We start from the raw sequence: 24,513 nt of genomic DNA on the forward strand, positions 1-24,513 counted from the left end.
GCTTATTTTGCCCTGCCCTATAAAGTCCAGACTCTTCAGCTATAAAACAATAGATTGTGTACTGTGAAAAGATGGAAGGGAGTCATTGGGAAGAAAAGAGGACAATACAGGGGAACAGGAGAAAGAACATATGTCAACCACAGCAAAGTATAAAGATGCCATAATGAAGCCTCTTACTGTATGCTAACTAAAACAAACTGAGAAAATTAAGACTGAGAAGATAGGAAGTTTTGAAACGTTTGTACAAGTATGCACCATTATCAGGGTGAACAGTCCTTCAGATGGCTGACTTATGATCCTTTCCTGTCCCTATACACAAACATCATTTTCCTTATGTTAAAAACATGAAATGTGGGGGGCTAGAGAGGCAGCTCAGCTGTTGAAAGCACTGGCTGGTCTTCCAGAAGGCCCAGGTTCAATTCCCAGCACCCACGAGGCCTTTCCCGACTGTAACTCCAGTTCCAGGGGATCTGACATCTCCACAGGAATACATGGAAACAAAACATCAATGAACATAAAACTAAACAAATCTTTAAAAGAACATGGAATTCATTTCTCCTCCCATAAAGTCTGGAGTTAAAATCACTTTAACCACCAAAAGCAGGCTTCTAGGCCTAAGCCTTTAGGAGGTCTGACAGATCTACGTTTGCGCTTTGGAGCCTGAGCTGCCCAGGCTGTGTGGACGATCCAGATGAAAAGCAAGAGGCCCTGAGATTACAAGATGAATAATGAACCCAGGGGAGATGAAAGTCAAGGTCCAAGCACACATTCCCAGTCGAGTCGTTTCTCCCTGCTCAGTCATCCATAGGCTGGATATTAGAAGGATGCTCCAACTCCAGCAGGTACCAAGTGATCCAGACACAAGCTGAGCCCTGTTTAAATCCTACCCACAGAATTAGAGTAAATGTATAAATGGCTATCTATTTAACCCATTACCTTTTAGAGAACTCTGTTGCCTAGCAATATATGAGAGTTGGTCTTTCCTTAGCTCTAATGAACACTAAGCAAAACGGCAGAGTACAAAAATCAACATATAAAAATCAATAGGTTTGTTATATGCTGATAATAAAATTGTCAAGCTAGACTGAGGAAAGAAAACCTTGGTTTTCATGGTTGCCTGAGCCTGTGACAGTGAGAGAGAGAGACCCTGTCAGCTGACGGGATCTAAAGTCACAAGCAGGCAAGCTCCCATGGCACGCCCTTGGAGGATTATTGAGACTGGATTATTTGAGGTGACAAGGCACATCCTAAATGTAGGTGGTTCCACTCCTTGGACTGTAGTCCCAATGGACTAACTAGGAGTAATCGGAATAAAAAGGAAGAAGAAAGCCCTGCGGCGCGGCGCCCAGTGGCAGCAGGCGGCAGCATTCCTCACTCTCTGCTGCCTGACTATGGGTACAGTGTGACTAGCTGCCTCTCCTGCCACCACAGCCCCCTTGCTTGATGAACTATCTCCCCAAATTAAACCTCCTTTGAAACTGTGAAAGTGCTGGCAGGAAGGAGGTGAAATACTTCAAGGGGTAAGCATAAACAAAGACCATTTGAAAAAGACTCCAATAGCAAAGACGATAACCCCAAGAAGTGACAGATGAGAATGCATGTAGTTTCTGCACATTAAAGAAAATAATGAGCAAAGTACAAAGGCAGCCATGGGATGGTGGAAAAGCTTTACAGTATACAGTATATAGTCAACAGAGGAAATATCTAGAAATTACCAATAATTCCAAACTCAGAAACAAAAAAACCACACATCGGCCAATTAGTAAACAAGCTAATGAAATGAACAGACAACTCTCACAAGAAATACAAATGGCCAATAAATATTTGGAAGTGCTCAATATCTTAGGCATCAGGGCAATGCAAATTCAATCTATACTGAGACTCCACCTTACCCAAGTTGGAAACGCTATTGGAGAGATAGATTAATGGTTAAAACTTGTAGCATTAAAAAAACAAAAAAACAAAAAAAAAAAATTGCAGCATTCTTGCAGAGGACCAGAACCCAAGTTGGGCAGCTTACAACCAATCGGAACTCTAGCTTCAAGAGTTTCAATGCCCGGGGCCTAGCAAACACAGAAGTGGATGGTCACAGTCAGCTATGGGATGGATCACAGGCCCCCTAATGAAGGAGCTAGAGAAAGTAGCCAAGGAGCTAAAGGGATCTGTAACCCTATAGGTGGAACAACATTATGAACTAACAAGTACCCGGAGCTCTTGACTCTAGCTACATATGTATCAAAAGATGGCCTAGTCGGCCATCACTGGAAAGAGAGGCCCATTGGACTTGCAAACTTTATATGCCCCAGTACAGGGGAACGCCAGGGCCAAAAAGTGGGAGTGGGTGGGTAGGGGAGTGGGTGGGAAGGTATGGGGGACTTTTGGGATAGCATTGGAAATGTAAATGAGGAAAAAAACCTAATAAAAAGTATTAAAAAAAAGTGTTTCAATGCCCTCCCAAGACACAGATATACATATCTACATACATACACACACACACACACACACACACACACATATATATATATATACACAAATGATCTAAAGTTAAATAAATCTTTCGTAAATATTCTACTATTTAAGCATTGTATCAGGGATCCCCACCATCACTCCTGGGCTCAATGATTTATTAGGAGGACTCACATGGTTTATTCCATAGTTAATATTCACTGCTGTGTTCTACTGCAGTAAAAGCGCACAAAGAAAAATCAGCAGGAGCTAGAGAGATGACTCCTCAATAAACAGCACTTGCTCCTCCAGTGGTCCCAGGGACCACCACATAGCAGCTCACACCACCCATAACTCCAGTTCCAAGGGATCTGAGAGCCTCCTCTGGCCTCCATGGGTATCAGGCATGCACACAGCGTACACACATACATGCCAGCAAAACACTCGTGCACATAAAAATAAACCTTTTTAAAAGAAAGAAAAACTATCAGAGAGAAAAGGTCTCATGGGGCAAAGCCTATAGAAACGCAGTCATGAGCCCCCTGGATCCGCTCCAGGGGAGTTTTAGAGCACTGTGCTGAACTCCCCCAGGGCTGTGACAACACAGATAAAAAGTTTCCATCCAGGAAAGCTTGTTAGAAACTCGATGCCCAGAGCACTTGGTGGGAGCTATCCACACGGGTAGCTCTGGCTGAAGCGATGTAAACTCCCGAGTTTGAGAAGAGAGCAGCTGAAACAGTTGTTCAGTTTATACACAGTTGACTCCAATCTAAACCGCCAGGTGCTGGGCAAGGGCCAGCTGAGCAAGCAGATTCTCCCAAGCTGTTCAGTTCTGCTCTGCTCACTCTTTGCAGAGCTTTGGAAATAACGGAGGACTTAATGATCTCAGCAAAGTCACTGAAAATAAAGTCAACCTACTATCTGATAGGCAATCTACTTAATCTTAGAGTTAAAGAAATGGATACTAAAAACAGCCACCAAGGCTATCCAAATGTATAGCCTCCAGCCTCCCCCTACACAGGGCCAAACACATTAGGGACAAGTTTCTTCACAATGTCAAGAGTCAGATCATTCTGAAGATATCGAATTCTATCCTCATGTGTGAGAGAAAAGCAGTTTTCTGCCAGTTGTGGCAGCACACGCTTTAGGGTATGCTGGAGGATCCTTAGAAAAAGTCCTTTTCTAATTTTATCTTATGAAATCAATATAACCTTGACACGAAGACATTACCGCATCTATACATTCAATCAAGGTTAATGTAAAAATCCTCACCCAAAAAAAAAAAAAAAAAGATACTGGAAACGATGAAGAAAAAGGACTCAAAACAAAGTAGATGAATTACAACAACAGATAAAAACAGAAAATATTCACATAATAAACACTAAAATAAGTTTTACAACACCCAGTTCGGACTTTTTACATTTCTGACTCTATTTATATTGAGCGCATGTGCACTTGTTGCAGGGTCCCTTGGAAGCTAGAGATTCTGGATCCCTAGAGTTGGAGTTATAGGAAGTTATGAGCTGCCTAATGAGAGTGCTGGAAAGTCAACTCAGGTCCTCTTTAAGAGCAGTGAACATTTAGTCCTTGAGCCTTCTCTACAGCCCCATAGTTACAAACTTTTATTATCAAGTTTTAATTGGGGAATGGAGAGATTGGCTCAGCAGTTAAGAGCACTGACTGCTCTTCTAGAGGTTCTGAGTTCAATTCCCAGCAACCACACAGTGGCTCACAACCATCTGTAATGAGATCTGATGCCCTCTTCTGGAGTGTCTGAGGACACACACCCCATGCTCATACACATATATGCAAGAAGGATTTTATAAACTAAAACAATCCTGCTTCTTTGTATGCAGACATATTTTAATTATTTGGTTGCTAACATTACAAAACTAATTGGCTGATATATGATGGAGCAAATTAAATTTGCCACAACCAGCCCTATCTGATTTGGTGACAAATAAAATTTAAGCCATACATGGTGGCACTCCCTTAATGCCAGCACTTAGTATAGGCAGAAGATCAGAAATCCAAGGTCAAGATCAGCTAGAAAGAGTCTGAGGTCAAGCCACATGGAAACTAGGGAACACTGATGAGAAGCAGCTCCGCCCTGGGGACTGTCTATCTCACATATCCCAACTGCAGACCAGCCCAGGAAACGCTCCCAGGCTGAAGGCAGCCTTCCTCAGACACAATAGGACCTGACTTCCTCCTGGTTACCATCCTAGAGCTGGAAAGAAGGGATTCACTCCTTCCTCCCTCCTTCCCCTCAGGGTGGTAGAAAGGCCGGACAACAAGGGCTTGGTGTGTGGGCGGACAGAAATGGCTCAACTAGGGAAATGTACCTTCCACGGTAACTTATTCAAATACTATGAGGTCCTGGACCCTAGTGTTGACTTTCATTGCTTCCAAAGTATCAGGAATCAAAATATGGTTAGTCAGCAGTACTAAATACCAACGGTTACTGCCTGTTTGATATGCAGTAAGAAACCCACACCCATTTTTTTCTCACTAAAATAATAAACAGCCCCATCAGTAAAGTGAGAGTGCCAGATGCAGCTCCAACAGTGTTCTAAATGCCTCAAAGAGAAGAAAAGGGAGTTGACCTAAATATCCATGTCCTTACTTAAAGCATACTTCAAGCAATGGTTTACAAGCTTTAAGTTAAGGCTAGTCTGATTTTTATAGTTAGGGCTATTTCTCCAGTATTTCGTGAAGAAACAGTCAAAGTGTTTCATTCCACAAGGTGGAGACGCCGAGTCCTTGAGCCTGTGTGGGTCTCCCGTGGGACACCCTCTCTGCCCTCCGTATTTCCTGACTCAAAGGACTTTATGAGGAAAAAGACCTTCTGCTCTCTAATTGCAAAATATAAATGATCTTTCTCTGGGGGAAGGAGACGACATTTACAAGCATATGGCTTAGCAATTTCTTTCTGCTCTTGGTACCCATGTGGTGTGTAATTTGAAGTAGCATCCCTTAAACTTTAAATTAATAGCGCTCAGGAAGTCAACTCTGCCCTGTCTGCATCTTAAACACTCTCACCGAGGACCCTGCTCTACCTCCTCACGGGAGGAGCACCTGGCTTCTGAGACATGCTCCTCTTGTCACTGAGTCTGAAGACGACAGCCACTCTAGAGGTGTAACCTTCATCCTGATAGTCTGGAAGTCTGAGTCTACAAGGAACAGTGAAGAGCAAAATGAGGCATATGGGGCTCACCTTACAAGAGCAAAGACTGAATCCACACCCAGGCTACCTCCAAAAGCCATGGTATTCCACAACTGTGTATGTTTGTGAATACCCACAGACATAAGTCACCCTTAATGGACTGCTTAACAAAACTCTCTGACAAGGTTATTTATTGAGCATGTGCATATCTCCACTTACTAATTATCACACTGACCCTCCACCTCTCTCCCAAGGGAAAAACGAGTTTCTAAATCTGTACATCACTCAACAGAAGGCTCACTGAGCTCTCTTTATAGCACAGCGCCAGTGCTGGGTGACAGAAACATGCTCCATCCAGACCAGGTAAAATCTGCCTAGTTAGAAAGAATAGAAAGCCATGTTCATGGCATCTTTAGGTGGGTCACACATATCTCTGACTTACTAATATGGGAGAAGACTACTCATATTTGAACTGCAATGTAAAGCCTAGACTAGAGATACTGTTAATACACGTCTGCACCAACATATACTATAGGGTTAACTAAAACATCTATAGCAAAGTTAAGCCCAGAGAACATTCTAATAAAAATTAGAGTAGGAAAGTCAACTCCGCTTCCACTGAGGAGCATGTCCTTCCACATCTGTAGAGAATTTCACCTCTAGAGAATTCTTTGTAGACAAGTCACACACATTCAAGAGCAGCAGCTGGGCAACAGTGCTAAACACTGTATAGCAGCCAGACTCGAGAGAGGTAGCCAGACTGCTCTACACACTGCAGCAGGATGCTATTATAGGTTTAAGAATACAACACTTACAGCCCCTCAATGCCTTGTTACTAGTAAGCTGCAAACACACAGACACACACACACGAGGGACTAAACAATGCCCATTAGTTATGCGTGTGTGTGTGTGTGTGTATACACACACACACACACACACAACTTCATTTACACACACATATATATGCATATATATATATATATATATATAGAGAGAGAGAGAGAGAGAGAGAGAGAAAGAGAGAGAGAGAGAGTTTGTTTTGTTTTATATTATTTTTTGTTTTTCAAGACAGCATTTCTCTAACAGTTCTGGCAATCCTGGAACTCACTCTGCAGACCAGGCTGGCCTTGAACTCACAGACATTCACCTGCCTCCTGAGTGTTGGGGTTAAAGGCATGCAAGCACCACTTCCTGAGTTGCCAATATTTTTTTTGGTCAGGATCTAAGAGGGGCCTTGACCCATCTTGTGAACAATGTTCTTCTAAACTAGCAAATGCTCCAGACTCCTAGCAATGATAACTAATTCTGTGGTAGTGATCAAGGCTGCAGCTTTATTATCCCAGCACAAGATAGCTAAGATACTCAAGGGAAAAAAGGGGGGGGGGCAGTTCATAACTTAACACCAGCCTCTAATTAAAACAATCCAAAGGCCAAAACCACACAGCAACCAAGGCCAGTCTGAGCCAAGTGAGCGCCAGTGGGCCAGATGAGCTGCACTCTACCGTGCTGTAAGTGCCCTCTCCCTCACAGTGGAAAAGCCTGCTCCTCCTCTCTTCCCTACAAAGGACCTTCTTCAGCCTCTGTAGAAAGGGGGAAGGAACAAAATGGATCATATTTTATCCTAAGTTCTGAGTATTTACCCAATACCTGCTCACCCAGCCACCAACCTCCCTCAGTCTCTCCCTTGTGCTTGCTCCTCCTGTGACCTCTAATTGGACAGTTCCTCTCCTGCCCTCCAGATGGGTGACTTTGATGAGTGAAGTCACAAACTCTAAGAAGAGGTTATCATTCATATGTCTCGGAATTTACATCATTACCTTTTCCTGGACTTTAGCCTTATTGGTCCTGAGCCCACTGACCACTGTAAAACAGCAGAAACACAGATAGGCCTCTAAAGCCACAGACAATGAGACCATCACGAGTGACATAGAGGTTATCACTTATAATAATATTTTCAAACACAGGACAAGGCATTTCTATTTAATTTCTTCACTGGCAAATTATGAGGCTATAACATTACTGCGTATATTTGAATTCTACGGTTTTCTAATTAATAAAGGTTATTACAGCATGAACTCCCATTAAAGCGGTGGACTCATCAACTGCTGCAGCCTAATTGCTTTGTAGCAAAGTCTCTGTGAACATCCGCATGATTGTCTGTGGAAAGGAAATTGCCTTTTCATTTACACAAGACTAGAAAAATGACCTTCAGTGCAGAATTTGGCTATAGTTTGTTATACCCCAATATCATGACTATTTTCTGTAAAATTATAAAACAGATTAACATTTCAGTTAATCTAAAAGCCTGATTTATAAGTTTATGTATTCTATTCTCTGACAGAATTTAATAAAAGAAATGTTGACTCTATACAATAGTCTGTCTGTTCTTCTTTCCCTCCATACTAATCTTGTTAGTTTTATAAACCTTGTCTTCATTCTAACTCCAACCTGTAATTCCATTGTAATGCAAAGAATCCATAAATGTAGTCTAAACTATGCCACCAAAACCACAGATAACACTGGCTCAGCAAAGGGGTCACGGAACTAACACAAAACTCTCCCCAAACCCAAGGCAAGGGTGTGTGCTTCAGAATATGGAAACAGACAGGCCTAACTCAAGGTACAATTTTTATCCTAGAAACAGAAAACCCTTAGGCAAAGAAAGTTTCAGTCCAAAGCTTCCTATAGCCCACTAGGAAAATGGATTTTTTTTTCCTATAAAATTGTCACCTTTTAATGTTTTAAACTTGATCTTACCTGTCTTAGTCAGGGTTTCTATTCCTGCACAAACATCATGACCAAGAAGCAGTTGGGGAGGAAAGGGTTTATTCAGCTTACAATTCCACATTGCTGTTCATCACCAAAGAAGTCAGGACTGGAACTCAAGCAGGTCAGGAAGCAGGAGCTGATGCAGAGGCCATGGAGGGATGTTCCTTACTGGCTTGCTTCCCCTGGCTTGCTCAGCTTGCTTTCTTATAGAACCCAAGACTACCAGCCCAGAGATGGTCCCACCCACAAAAGGCCTTTCCCCCTTGATCACTAATTGAGAAAATGCCTTACAGTTGGATCTCATGGAAGCATTTCCTCAACTGAAGTTCCTTTCTCTGTGATAACTCCAGCTGTGTCAAGCTGACACAAAACTAGCCAGTACAATTGACCCCTTGTCAACTTGACACACAAACACATCACTGGTAAGCCTCAACCTAGTTTTTTATTCATCCCCAAGATCTAAATAACTTTAAAAGTCCCACAGTCTACAAATTTTAAAGTTTCAATCTCTCTTAAAATCCAAAGTCTTTACAATTAAAAGTCTCTTAACTGTGGGCTTCACTAAAAAAACTTCCTTCAAGAGGGGAAAATATCAGGGCACAGTCACAATCAAAAGCTAAAATCAATTTCCAACCATCCAATGTCTGGGATCCAACTCACGATCTTCTGGGCTCCTCCAAGGGCTTGGGTCACTTTTCCAGCCATGCCCTTTGTAGCACACGCGTCGTCCTCTAGGCTCCAGATGCCTGTACTCCACTGCTGCTGCTCTTGGTGGTCATCTCATGGTACTGGCATCTCTAAAACACTGCATGACCCCTTCAGTCCTGGGCCATCAATTGCAACTGAGGCTGCACCTTCACCAATGGCCTTCCATGGCCTCTCACAGTGCCGAGCCTCAGCTGCTCTGTGTGACCCCTTTATGCCTTCAAAACCAGTACCACCTGGGTAACTCTTACACATTACCAAGTCCAGCCACAGCACAAGGTACAACCTTGGCTATCTCTGGAACACAGCCTCTGTACTCTCAAAAAACACTTCCCAGAAGATGTCATCTCAATGATGCTGGTCTCTTCTTAATCACCACTAATTTCTTAGCTCCAGCTAACCAGCATCAATAGTCCCAATAATGCAAAGTTTTTGCTTTAGTAGTTCTGGTATCTTGCTAATCACAGCTGGATTCTTCAGCCCCAGCTAACTAGAACACAGAATCTTCACAATCAAACTAACAATGGCCCTGAGAAAAATCTTTAATCTTCCCTCTGAAATTTCACAAGCTAGGCCTCCATCTTCTGCACTGTTCTCAACATTATCTTCCAAGCTCCTACACAACCTCTGACAGAGCACTTAACACCAAGCTTCTAGCCCAAAGTTCCAAAGTCCTTCCATAGTCCTCCCCAAAACATGGTGGGTTACCCCACTTTGCTGGTACCAATTTGTCTTAGTCAGGGTTTCTATTCCTGCACAAACATCATGACCAAGAAGCAAGTTGGGGAGGAAAGGGTTTATTCAGCTTACACTTCCATACTGCTGTTCATCACCAAGGAAGTCAGGACTAGAACTCAAGCAGGTCAGGAAGTAGAAGCTGATGCAGAGGCCATGGAGGGATGTTCCTTACTGGCTTGCTTCCCCTGGCTTGCTCAGCTTGATCTCTTAAAGAACCTATAGAACCAAGACTACCAGCCCAGAGATGGTCCCACCCACAAGGGGGCTTTCCCCACTTGATCACTAATTGAGAAAATGCCTTACAGTTGGATCTCATGGAGGCATTTCCTCAACTGAAGCTCCTTTCTCTGTGATAACTCCAGCTGTGTCAAGTTGACACAAAACTAGCCAGTACATTACCCAAAATTCCCACAGGCCCCATGAATAAACAAGCGTGTAACCTATCTTTTGATCCTCTTCTGTGTACATGCAACCTTCACTTACACTGTGGGAGAATTAAAAAAAAAAGACCATAAAAATGAGAATAATGTATTTGTCTTCTGTTTTAGAATAATAACAAAAAAGTGAAGGATATTTTGTATTCTGTGCACCAACACCCCTAAGACACTACTGAATAATTGATCAGTTTATGATTAGGCTGCTATTTTTTGTTCTGAACAACATTCACAGACCAAATTTAATTCACATCTAATATTGAATTCTTTCTCTTTTGTCAGGATCAAAATCTCTATCAACGTTGATCTGTTTCTTAGAATTTTGCCAGTTGATTTTTTACCTAATGTCATAATCTTCATATGTGACCAATTCAGTTACAGTAGCAACTCAGAATGTCACTAACATAAATTTTTAATTACACTGATTTTATGTGAGGAGAGTGGGTATACAAGAGGCACACAGAAGTCACAAGGCAACTGGCAGGAGTTGGTTCTCTCCTTCCACCATGTGGGTCCCAGAGATCCAACTCAGGTCACGTGCCACCTCACTGGCCCTGACACTAATTCTGAGTCCATCAAAGGAGATCCCAATAGGACTGTGCCTTTGTAAGAGAAGTCTACACTGCAGGCACCAGAGAAGCCTACTGTCACAGAAATGACTTACACGGGGTACAAGCCGAGTATTTCTGAAGGTCATTTCTAAGGAAAAACGGTAATTATGTTTTAACTGTGTTAACCTGGTCCTCATGCTGTCACACTGTCACCACACATGTAACAACCATGAAACAATCACAGAAATGCAGTCAGCTCCCTTCTCAGGGCTCACAAATGAAGCAGCTAATGTTTTTCTTGGCTGCTGCTGAAGAAATGAGAGCCACACAATACCCTGGGCTATACCGGTGAGTAAATCCAAAGTAACTCACACAGCTGTGACCAACGTAGGGCTTAGGGGATAGGGGTGGGGGCTGCATGGCTATTAAGTAAAAGATGTTTTATTTAAAAAGCATGGCAAGGTCAAGAGCCTGGTGGCAGGAAGGGAACACATTTGAGCCACGACAGACAGACAACACTGAGGGAACGTCATGTACAGAATCTGTCAGGGAGCAGGAGAGATGGTCCAGTGGTTAGAGCGCCTTTCGAGGCATAGACTCTGGTTCTCAGCACCTACACCACTTACAACTCTGGCTCTCTGTAGGCACCTGTACCCTGCCCGATATACTCTCCCTTCTCCTCCCCCTCCTCCCACCTTTCCTGCTCTCAAATTCTCAAGTCTCCAAGTCTCTACCTTGAGGAGAGACCTGGATACCGCTCCTGTAATCCTTCGAGTTCTAAAACTGCACCCAAATTATTATATAGCAGCACAACGCTGGAAGGACAAACTGCTTCTAGGAGCTGAGCTCTGTACACTATCAAAAGTTTATATACACATTTTTAGGGCCCGACAACTGTTTCTAGGAATTTGTAAGGCTATGTAGTTCTAAGTTTAAAAAGTCTAGGGAAAAACTAAAACACCAGCAGTATAGTAAGAGAAGAAGAAAATGAGACGCACTCACTAGCAAGAATGGAATAACCAGCCAGACAAGGTGGCACACACCTTTGATCGCAGTACTCCAGAAACAGAGGGAGGTAGATCTCTCTCGGAGTTCAAGGCTAGCCTAGTCTAAGTAATGAGTTCCAAGTTAGCCATGGCTACATAATTAGACTCTTTGTCAAAAAATAAACAAAAGGACAGAATAGCTCTACAGGTTTTTCACTTTGTTTTTGCAGTGCTGGGGCTCAAACCCAAGGCCTTGTACTTTGACATGCTGGGTAAGCTCTCTACTACCAAGCCACACTCAGCCCTAGCTCTGCACATTCTGACCTGACCACCCAGGTAAATGACAGGAGCAGGCCTCAGTAAGGAGCAGGCCCCGTTGTGTAAGCAGACATGCTTATTAGTATCTATTTTACATACATATATGTGCATGTATATATTCATATTAAGACACTGACACCATGTATGTATCTATGTATGTTTACTTAATTAGTCCAATCCATATTCTGATACCTGGCATGTACACCTAAATACAGACTTAGTGAATTAACTAGACATTGAAAAGAGATCGGAATAGTTAGGCAGTAGAGGCGCACACCTTCAATCCTAGCACTAGGGAGGCAAGGCAGAGGCGGGCAGATTGAAGCCAGCCTGGTCTACAGAGTGAGTTCCAGGACAGCCAGGGCTACACAGAGAAACCCTGTCTGGAAAATAAAAAAAATAAATAAAAAATAAAAAAAGAGAAAGACCTGAACAACACACAACACATTGATCAGGGCAGGAGGGCCTCAGAGAGACAGGAAAGTGACTTAACTGGGAAACTGTGTTTAAAGTCAAAGTAGTTCTGAAGTGTCTCTCTTTCAAATAATAGCCTGAGCTTTTAAAGGGGGGTGGGGGGCCAACAAGGACTAGAGAGGGGCTCAGCAGTTAAGAGCACTGAATGCTCTTCCAGAGGTCCTGAGTTCAGTTCCCAGCAACCACATGGTGGCTCACAACCATCTGTAAAGGGATCCGATGCCCTCTTCTCGAGTCTGTGTCCGAAGACAGGTACAGTATACTTACATATAATAAATAAATAAACCTTTTTAAACGGGGGGGGGGGGCAACAAAAGAGGTGATAAGTTTATCAAAAGGGGTTGGTTGGTTTTCCCAAAGGGAATACAGAGGGACAGAGAGATGGCTCAAAAGATAAGGGCATTTGTCACTAAGCCTAATGACTCAGGTTGGATCCTGGGACCTACACATGGAGAAAATCAACTCCCCTGAGTTGTTCCTGATCTACACACACACAGTGGCACTCAAGCATGTGCATTCATATACGTATCTATATGTATGTATACACACACACACACACACACCCTGTATGAATGTTGGCAATAGATATTTCCAACTGTCCATGGTTTGAAGAACCCTGGTGCTGACAGTGTTTAGTTAAGACAGTGTTTAGTTAAGAATTAGCTACATGTATCCAAACTGCAATCCTTGGGAGGCAAGAACAACCTGCTTCCTGCAAATTTAATGAAGTATAAAACAGGTGCCCCACCTTGTCGGGTCTCAGGGCGTGAATATAAAATCCCAACTCAGCTGCACAAGATGGAGCCTGTCAACATTCACCCTCGAGAAGAGCAGGGCTCAGAAGGCCCACCCTTCCAAGCACTTACAGGCAGGGATGTAATAGTAGGGGGAGGGCTCTGGAGGCGCCACTGTCCTCCATGAGTAGAGGCAGCTAATGACTCCTAGGAAAGGAGACATTTCCTCAATGCTAGGCCCACTGGTAAGTTACCCACACTCCTATAAACAACCCTAATTAAACTCACTGGTTTGCAAAACAAAACCACAGGAGGTAGAAGCATACTGGGAGCCGGATCCTGGGGAGTTGCAGCGGGACTAGAAAGGGCAAGTGGGGGTGGGTATGTTGCATATCATATGCAAACTATATGATATGCATATATGAGTATGTCACGATGTAGGTGATTATGTGTATGTGAATAAAACAGACATAAGTAATTTAAATATCTCCATTATTTAAACTAAATGCTTTAATTACAAAGTTTTCCTTGGGGCTGGAGGGAAGTTAAGAGCACTTTGGCTCTTGGAGAGGACTGACCGGCTACCAAAGGCCTCATTGGGCAGCTCACAACCACGTGGAACTCTAGCTCCAGGCAACCCAATGCCCTCCTTTGACCTCTGTGGCTTATCTGTGCACATCCACAAGATATATTCACAAAGGCACACGCACACAAATATTTTTTTAAGTGAAAGGGGAATATGGTTTCCTTTCCTCTAGTCTCAGTCAGCCCCAATTACTAGTGGCTACTTCCCAGCTTTCTTTTCAAATAGGGTTAAGCACAGCAAAGCACTGTGCTGTGCAGAGTTCCCCACTGTTCTCAGGCTAGACACACTGCAGTACAGGGAGCGCAGTGCAGCCCTCAGAGCCCACACAGCTCAGCCACAGCACTGCAGCACCTCACCACCAAACAAAACTCCCGCTCTCCTGTTCGTGGGGACAGAAACCACTGGTCCTCTTCCTAACCCTTCGGTGCCATTTACTTTGGAGGAGCCTGTGTGCTTCTTTCTAGTGGGCTGAGGCCTCTGGGAGAAACTGAAAGAATGAAAATTGAGAAGGAAGCCATTCACAGGGCTCAGTTCCAGGGATATCTGCTTCTCAACTAGCACTCACGAACTGGTGAAGGCTCACCACACTCTGAGCTAAGCACAGCACAGCCACAGGAGACTCTGAAAGAGGAGGTGACAGTGACTCCTGAATACCAAGAATTCCTCTCTCTTCACTGTGTAGGTTACCCAGAGCTCATACATCAGAAGATAAGTAACTATCCTTCCCCATGACCTCCCTCCACTGTATATTTCACTGTATATTTCAGTATAAGGCATTCACAGTTCCTGGAGTTGTCAAGTCTTTTCCCTAGAAACTGCTGGAGTGGTGGGTGGCCCACAAGTGCCTCTCTACTCTGAAGGTGTCTATGGAATGCAGCCAGAGCAAACAAAGCATACTGAGTAATTCCCTGTTTGGAACGGGAAAGGCACCTCACAACTTCAGGATGATATGAGAGCAAACTTCTCCACTGGTACCCCAACTCCACCTAAACCCCAGTCAGAAAAGAGGAGCTGGAGTTGGGGGGGGGGGCTTTTTTTTTTCAATGCCTCTTCTGCTGGCTGACTCCTCTACAGACTAATGTCTGACTCCTGTCCTCTGAAGCTGCAGTGACAGTGGCCTTATAACAACACACATGGCTACTGAGCTAGTCCTGTGGCTAGTCCAAAGAAAACCACTGTCAAAGCTGGAAATACACATCATATTGCAAAGACTCAGCACTGCACTTCACTCAGCAGATGGGAAAACACTATTCTAGATCTGAGGACTCATCAGTCACTTCCCCGGCTCCCTGTACTTTCTCCTTCACATGGTTCCTGGGCTTTTGCAAGTGCACACAGGGCAGCATCCATCACACCTCTGGAGGCAGCGGGGCTTTAGAACAGGGCATCAGAGGATATCGAAAGTGATGGTGCACGCCTTTAATCCCAGCACTCGGGAGGCAGAGGCAGGCAGATTTCTGAGTTCGAGGCCAGCCTGCGAAAAAAACAAACAGAAAGAAAGAAAGAAAGAAAGAAAGAAAGAAAGAAAGAAAAAAATTTACACTGCCTGGGTTCAAGCCTTGGCAGCACCATTTAATAGGCTGTAGCTTTGGACATATTAGTTAACATCCTCCCAAACTACACTTTTTAAATATTCTTTATAAAGAATTATTATGTCTGTGTATGGGGGAGGGGCAAACGAGTCACAGCATATGGGAGTGGAAGTCAGATAACTCTTTGGGGTCCCTTGGGCTCCAGGGATCTAACAGAGGTTGTCAAGCCTGGGTGACAAGCACTTTACCTGCTGTGAACCATCTCACTGGCCTAAACTTCCCTTTTGTCTTCTACACAATGTAAGTAATAGAGAAACACTACTGTCCTGCATGCAAGGAAACCTCACCCATTTACTACAGTTATGACCACCGCCACCCACCACCAGTACACATGAAAAAAAGGACAGAGCTAACAGGAGCTGGAAAGATGGAAGAAGGGTAGCAACCGTGGCAACTCCAGAGCTGACGCTCTGATTAGTGCCAAAGAGATACAGTGGAAAGGCCCATGTTGGCATATAAAGAACTAAAGAGACTGAAATCAGAGCCACAGACACAAGCTCTATGGAAAAGTCCTGTGTTCGATTTCGATTCACCATCCTCAGTGTTCCCACATAACTCAGAAAACATGACTACACAGGGGCAGAGGAACCAACTGCTGTCCACAGTTGTGTAGGGGCATTAGCTAGGGCTCTGGGCAACCTAGCGACTACACTTGAAGTCTTCTGAACTCCATTCCACCTATCAATGTTCACAGCTCCTACCATGCATACTGCCAAGGAATGGAAACGATCATGCCCCTACATAGGCACTGATTTCGCTGGCCCTAGCCCAGCCTCCTCACGTGTTCAACCCACAGTGGAAGCCAGGATGTGGTACTGCTGGGTTTCTAAGATGCCATCCACTGTCTCCTGTTACCACTGCAGGCATTAGCAGCCAGAGAACTCGTGGACTCCAATTTAGGAGAATAATCGTTGAATGCCTGCTATCTGTTACCCGTTTCTTTTTAGATTATTATATTTATTAATGGGAGGAGTCGGGGACAATTTTCAAGAGCAGGTTCTCCTTCCACTTGTGGCCTCGGGGATCAAGCTCATCGGGTTCAACGGCAATGAGCAAAGCTTCCCCACACCACACCACCCTGCCAGCTCAATCTCATTTCTTTTTCTATCATGTTGGAAGCGGATCTTTGAAGATTCACATTAGCATTATATTTTTACTATATCCTTTTTTAAAATGGACTTGAGGCTGGAAAACCTCACAACTTCCATTTTTTCATGATCCTCCTCAATTATCAGTTATTAAGCAAGTCCTCTCAGGACACATGGCATTATTCCTTGAAATTAATTTTCACAATTACATAGACCTGTACTGGCTGCTAATTCATTTTCAGCTCAAATTCTTCAGATGGAGGCTGAGTCACCATCATCTGGTGGCTCATTACACATGCTATAAAATATTTCACCCCAGCTGTGAAGTTGGCCACAATAAATATGTTTTGTTGCCCTAATTGAGATTTATGATAATATAATAATGTAATTTTAAAGGCCACATGCCAAAGTACTTCCTAAATCAATAAAAAGACTAAGCACTTAACCTATAACACACTAATGTTACATAACACACAATCCTGCAGGTGGCTCTCTGCCCATGTGCACAGGGCCAGTAACAACTCATCAAAGACCTGTCATCAAATCTATTTACTTGATTTATTTTACACTAGTTTTCTAAGGCCGCATACATAATGGAAATTCACTCTGTGATGGGAAAATAAATTATTGAGTCTGCACAACCTGACAATGTTACTATTAAGTTATTAATTCACTGAAAAGGGAAAAATTCTCTTATTTAATTCAAACAAAATAAAAACACACTGATAACTGGGAAATAATCATAGCAAAGGTTCTAGGGGGAAAAGTGTGCTAGGGAGAAGATTATTGGAAAATGCTGGATCCCTCACTACACCCACATAAAGCCAGGCTTGGCAGTGCACCCCTATAAACCCAGTACTGGGGATGGGGCGCACAGATGAATAGACGCCTGAGACTCACTAGAGAGCTGGCTTAGTACTGAACAGTGAGCTCTAGGTTCAAAGACTGTTCGAAACAGTAGCTCTCTGCCTGTGGGTCATGTGATCCCTTTGGGGTTGCATATCTAGTATTTACATTATTATTCACAACAGTAACAAAATTACACTTCTGAACTAGCAATGAAAATAATGTTATAGTTGGGGTCACCACACCATGAGGAACTGTATTAAAGGGTCACACAGTGTTAAGGTCAAGAACTACTGCTGAGAGTGATAGACTAAAATATATGAAGTCACCCTTTGGCTTCCATGCAGGCCTGTGCGTGCGCTCACGTGCACGTGCACACACACACACACACACACACACCCCACAGTTGTTTTTATTTATTTATGTATTTGTTTTTATTTATTTATCTATTTATTTTTTATTTGGTTTTTCGAGACAGGGTTTCTTTGTATAGCCCTGGCTGTCCTGGAACTCACTTTGTAGACCAGGCTGGCCTCGAACTCAGAAATCTGCCTGCCTCTGCCTCCCAAGTGCTGGGATCAAAGGCAAGCGACACCACGCCCAAATGTTTTTATTTTTAAGCAACTTAAAAAAAAAAATAGAGAGAGAGATGTCCAAGTCCACAACTCCTCAAAGGATAAACCTGGAATATGGGAAGGAAGAAGTTCTAGAAATCTCATTTCCCAACTTTTCTGAATTTTTCTGCAGCACTGACTCTGTAGATCACACCTTGTTAAAATGTTCTACTCCTCCTGACCTCTGTGACACTCCCCTCTTGTTTCTTCTCTCCTGTCACTATTTCCTCTCTTAGAGCTCTGTTCTGCAGAGTGGCCTGTCCTCCAGAACTTTCAACCTCTCTCGAGCTCAGGCCTCCCTTCTGAATCTGACTCCTCTGTACACGTTCACATGGCTGCAGCACAATCCCAGCACACACCCCTCCTGGCACCACAATCACTACTCAACACTGAACTCATCTCTTTTTTTTTTTTTTTACTTTTTATTAGGTATTTTCCTCACTTACATTTCCAATGCTATCCCAAAAGTCCCCCATACCCTCCCACCCACTCCCCTACCCACCCACTCCCACTTTTTGGCCCTGACATTCCCCTGTACTGGGGCATATAAAGTTTGCAAGTCCAATGGGCCTCTCTTTCTAGTGATGGCCGGCTAGGCCATCTTTTGATACATATGCAGCTAGAGTCAAGAGCTCCGGGTACTGGTTAGTTCATAATGTTGTTCTACCTATAGGGTTGCAGATCCCTTTAGCTCCTTGGGTACTTTCTCTAGCTCCTCCATTGGGGGCCCTGTGATCCATCCAATAGCTGACTGTGAGCATAACTTCTGTGTTTGCTAGGCCCCGGCCTAGTCTCTAAACTCATCTCTTAATAGAGGGCATTTGCCTGCAGTGGCCTTCTTCCTAACACCCAGTGCAACCACAAAGTAAGTCCTGTAAGAACCCTCTGATAACTAGCCTCCCTGGTCCCACAGCACCTCCTAATTAGTTCTGAGTTACTCACTAGATATGTGTGTCCTCACCCATCCGCCACTGTGGTGGAGAGCATTGCTAACTGCATTAGCTGTGGAAGTGTATTGCCAAAGACTGAAGAACCCTAAATGTGGGGCAGTACCATCCCATGGTCAAGGTCTGGGAATGTATAAAAAATGGGATTCTCTGCCTCCATACCAGACTACACCCTCAAACTATGAGCCAAATTAACAACTTCTCTCCTTAAATAGCTTTTTGTTCAATATTAGTCATAGCAACACATCTACTTTATAACATTTAGTCAGATTTCAAACATCTCTCATCGAGACTGCTTCAATGGCTTCCCAACTATCTTCTTGCATTCTATTTTACTCTCAAGCCTGATTCTACTTTGCAGAATAATCAACGTAAAATGAAGATTAACTGTGTTATTCCTCTGCTTGACACTTCCCTAACAATTCTCCAATTAAAAAGCTCTGGAGTGGAGCAGCCTGTGCTGCTTCCCCTATGATTAGCCCACAGGACTAAAGCAGAGCTAACAGTGCCCGGTACTGAATTCCAATGGCTCCCTACAGTGCATGTATTTGAGTGCTTGATCCAAATGCTGGTAAACTGTTTGGGAGGATTAGGGGTTGTGACCTTGGAAGAAGTTGTCACTGGCTTTTAGATCTGTGCATGTTCCTACTCTCTCATCCCTCTCTCCCATCCCCCACTCTCACCTGTGGATCAGACCTGAGCTTTCTCTACTACTGCTCCCCACCATGGTGATCATGGACTCACCCTCTGAAACTGTAAGCCCAACAAACTCTTCTCTAAGTCACAGCGTGTTTGTGCAGCAAGGAATGAAGCATCCCACACAGCTGCTGGGACGGAGCCCCCACCCTAGCCGTCCCCAGCCTATATACCCTTGCCCCCTCCCAGAGGGTATGAGCAATTAAGACAGGTGATAGGGAGCAGCTTGCGTGAGGGTGTCATAACCTTAACCCTCCATGAGAAGATGCAGAGTCAACAAGCCCAGCTGAGATGATGCTTTTACAAGCAGGCACAACTCCTCAGTACTCAAGCCAACGCTCCTACCCCTCCCTCTGGCTTATATCCTCTTTGCACCCCCTCTTCTACAAGAGTTCCTGAGGCTGGGAAGGGGTGACACAGATGTCTCATATTCTCTCCAGTTCCAGTGAGATACCAAACCTTCATGCCTTTCCTCATTCCTGGCTCAACAAAGTGCATGATGGCAAACTGAGAGGGTACATCTCCTACTACAAAACCCAAGTGAAGCAAGGACTAAAAAGGGGACAGGAATAAATATCTAACTAGGTCCGGCCTTTAGAAACAACCTGTAATTGTAAACACATGTGTAAAAGCCCCTTAGAGAGTGTGTCCATTAGCCAATAGACATTTCTCTCCACTGCAGCCTATGGCTTTCTGGTCACAGGTGCTTTTTGTTTTTCTAAGATCCCAGTACTGAATGTGAATTTCCCAATGGATCAGGACGTAAGTACACAGAAAACCAATTCTATCCAGAACTCTACACTCCACTGGTGCATAGGCTGACACATCTCACCTAGCACTTCCCACGTAAGCATGCAGGCTCCACAGTTGACGAGGACTTTGAGCCCTATATTCACTAGAGGAGCTAGCCCACAGAGAGCAGACACTTGTAGCCCACACTTAGCTGTTTCTTCAAACTCTGCAACCAAAGCATATAACCTCTTCAGCAATAGGGTCTATCTCTCAGTTCTGGAATGTATCCAACAACAGTGGCAATAGCCTTTATTGTTTCAGGGGCTTTTCATGGCCTCTGTGGCCTCAACTCCTAAGGAAAGTTCCAGCTTTCACTTCCAGTGCTGGGACTCCCACCTCTCAGAGCAGCAACTTTTACCTTTGTGAGCTTGCCTTAGGTAGGTTTTACTACTGTGAACAGACACCACGACCAAGGCAACTCTTATAAAGGACAACATTTAATTGGGGCTGGCTTACAGGTTCAGAGATTCAGTCCATCATCATCAAGGAGGGAGCATACAGGCAGGCATAGGGCTGGAGGAGCTGAGAGTTCCATCTCTTGTCCTAAAGGCAGCTAGGAGAAGACTGGCTCCCACATGGCTAGGAAGAGGGTCTCCAAGCCCATCCCCTACAGTGACACACTTCCTCCAACAAGGCCACACCTACTTCAGCAATGCCATAACTACTCCAACACCCACTCCTCTTAACAGTACCACTCCCTAGGCCAAGCATATTCAAACCACCACAGTCACAGGCTATTGTGGTATTGCAAATTTTTCTTCGAAATCACCTCGATGAATGTTGCTTGTGCCTTACCCAACTAAATCTCCCAAGAATGCCACCACAACACCTGGCCTTTGTAACCTTTGTAAACTAATTTCCCATGCTTGCTTCTGCAGGTGCACTCTTTAATGGATCTCCAAATCTGCAAAACACTCAGAAGACCCTGCTATGCTATCCACAGGTAACAACCCTTTATGCAGATGAGAGTCAGAATAATGATCCGAACTGGTGAGACTGTGCAGATATCCATGGTGAGGAGCTTTCATATGTCATATGTTTCACTGTCATATGTTTCCAGTAAGTGTCAGGTGATAAAAGAAAAAGTCCACATGAAATAGTAAACTCAAATACAGTAAGGCCTAACACAACATGAGAAGATTTTATCCATTAGCATCAACTGTCCCCTCCACAGACCCATGTTTGGTTCGGCAGCATGAATGCAAAGCCCTAACTTAGTTTTCCCCTCATTCTGAATCCTCCCACTTCCACACCTTCCCTCAGAGCCTACCCTGAGTTTCCCACCCCTGGTGAACTTGGTGGGGCTGGGTCACTTTGCTGAGCCCCGACCAGGGTCAAGAAGGAATGGGACTCCCCCATTCTCCCCTGTTGCACCTGCTGGTTCTCTGGGTGGGCACTGTGGCTATAGCTAGCTGTGGCCTCTCCATCCACCACACCGGGCTACTGGGTGGCTCCAGCATCTCTGCCTCCAGCATCCTCTTTTGCTGGTGAGAAAGGTAACCTGCTTAGTCTACAGAGGTACCTGCCCATTCCTGGGACAGGCTTGATCCTCTACACCTGTGTCATGTGGCAAGAAGCCACTTTTTACAAACAGGCACAGCTGAACTTCCCAAGATCTTGGTTGCTTGCCTTGGAGGACAGTCACACGCTGCACACCCGTAGCCTCCTCTCACTTTCTATTCCATTACCAAGAATTACGGTCACATACTGTTACTCACCTTGCCCTCTCCCTGCTCATACACACACTTCCTTCAGCCTCTGCACAGGCAAGGCCTTTTTTCAGTGGGCTCTGACAAGTACTTCCACCAGAATACCAAGTACACCAACAGTCACAGAAATGGAAAGCACCTTCTGGAGGTAGTTTGGATGCAGATGGAGAGATACCTAGTAATAATGATGGCTGATAAACTGAGGGGCTAGTGAGCTAAATCAGGGGTTTAAAATAATACTATTACATGTTTTCTCATAACCAAAATTAGCTTATTTAGAAAACCTGTAAGAATCTGTAGTTAAAACAAGAAAAACCCAACACCCTGGCATGCTAACCTATAGACAGTTCATGTGTGGCTATCAAAAGCCTCCAGGATGCAGGAGAACAGAGAAATGAGTATATGCTTAAAACCCAGGAAGGAGGAGAAAGCAGGAGGATTGAGTCATCCTTCGTTATACAATGGATCTGAGGCCAGCCTGGGACACCTAAGATCCTGCTCAGAAACAAACAAGAAAAGAAACTAAAGCTCGGACTTCTGGGAAAGACAGACTGGTGGCTGCCTCTGTGTGAGCTGGCAAAGGAGAGTCAGAGTAAAGAATTCTCCCAAAGACAGAACAGAGGCAGAGCTTTAGATCCATGCAGAAGTGAAAGGATTCTGGAAAAGATGGAAACCAACTCGGATAAGAAGGTGTTGAGCTATACAACCTTTTCCAAAAGGGTGAGCCACAACAAAGAGAAATTACATCCTCTCTCTTAGAGGGCAGAAGCCAGGCACTAACTTGAGAGAGACGCGGAACTACCCAAGACACCCAAAATAGAGATCCCAGCTTACAGAGCCTCAATTTGCCTTGCCTTAGCCTCTGGTTGAGGACCCCAAAGAAGCAGTTGTAAAGAGTCAGAGAGCTGAACCCTGACAAGCTAAAGAGTGAAGGTGGTGGGAAACTCTAGCACAAGGAAGAAGTGCACAGGACGAGACGGACCCACCCCCGATGGCCTGGAACGGATCTCAGTAAATGAGAATTACCCTGAAGCTTGATATCTCTGAGCCGAAGGCTAAAGGATGGATCAAATTCTGTGGCCACCTATCTTTTTGCTGCTGTGGCCTTGAGAATCTGAAGATCCCAAACCCATGGTGGCATCCCTCTAACAAGGTGACTGGTTAATATCCAGGAGGCCTTGAAGCATGTTGGGGTTGCTGGGTTCCTACTGATCTTAGTACTGAAATTGCCTTCTTACTCCCAATGAACCTGGGAGACACCCTTCAGCTAAAGTAGCCAAACAAGGGACCAGTCCTTGGGCATCTCAGAAAGCTCCTTAGCCTACAGGATGCAAGCTAGATGTGGCCAGCAGAGGGCCCTGTTGTGCAAAGAAGGGAAGCAACCACTGTGAAGACGACGCAGAGACACCCAACACCTACAGAATACACACAGCAGCAGAGGAAGTCAAGGACCAAGAGTCCAGGTGTTCAGCTGACTCTGTAACATGTAACAGGCATGTAACAACTGACAGCCTCCACATTTCGAGGGCTCAGAAAGCAGCTTTTCTATCACCCATTTCCCTGTGGGATTTGTTTTTTGTTTTTTGTTTTTTCATGTTTAGCAGGATGTTTACTGTATTGTATTTGGTAAGTGTTTTTTTTAAGTTTTCTGTTATTCCCCTTCTCCTAACTTGGTTTACTTTTTTCATTTTTAGACAATATCTGTTCTTTTCATTAGTTTCTGTGTTGCCCCAAGTTTCTTCCCTTTCCCTTTTCTCCACATTTAGTAGTTTTTTGATTTGCTGTACTGGCTTTTTTTTTTTTAAGATTTATTTATTTATTTTATGTCTATGAGCACACTGTCCAATGTCTTCAGACACACCAGAAGAGGGCATCAGATCCCATTAAGATGGTTGTGAGCCACCATGTGGTTGCTGGGAATTGAACTCAGGACCTCTGGAAGAGCAGCCAGTGCTCTTAACCACTCAGCCATTTTAAAAAGTACTTTTACTCATTTTGGTTTTTGTTTCTTTTACATTTACCTAAATAAATCAACACAGTCACAGCACATAAATTTGTCAAAGTTTTCACAAACAAATATTGGAGAAAGATCACTGTCTTAGTGTTTTACTGCTATGAAGAGACACCATAGTCACAGCAACTCTAACAAAGGAAAGCATTTAATTGGGGGCTTGGTTACAGTTTCAGAGGGTTAATCCATTATCATCACGGTGGGGAACACTGCAGCAGTCAGACAAGGAGAGACACAGACGGAGAGACAGACAGGTACAGTCAGACAGGCTGGACCTGGTGTGAGCTTTTGAAACCTCAAACCCCTCCCAAC

General features: G+C 44.1%; 1 protein-coding gene across 8 annotated transcripts in view, besides 1 other annotated feature; it reads right to left on the minus strand.

Moving 5' to 3' along the window:
- Btbd9 (BTB (POZ) domain containing 9) overlaps window positions 1–24,513 on the minus strand; it is a 367,098-nt gene that overhangs the window by 320,635 nt on the left and 21,950 nt on the right. The window lies entirely within an intron of this gene.
- Window positions 12,382–16,392: an enhancer, noted in NCBI's record as "VISTA enhancer mm1326". NCBI's record gives its function as "enhancer in: heart[4/5]" and the evidence as "EXISTENCE:transgenic organism evidence [ECO:0001131][PMID:17130149]".

Source organism: Mus musculus, chromosome 17 (genome assembly GCF_000001635.26).
Source record: "Mus musculus strain C57BL/6J chromosome 17, GRCm38.p6 C57BL/6J".
Lineage (NCBI taxonomy): Eukaryota > Metazoa > Chordata > Mammalia > Rodentia > Muridae > Mus > Mus musculus.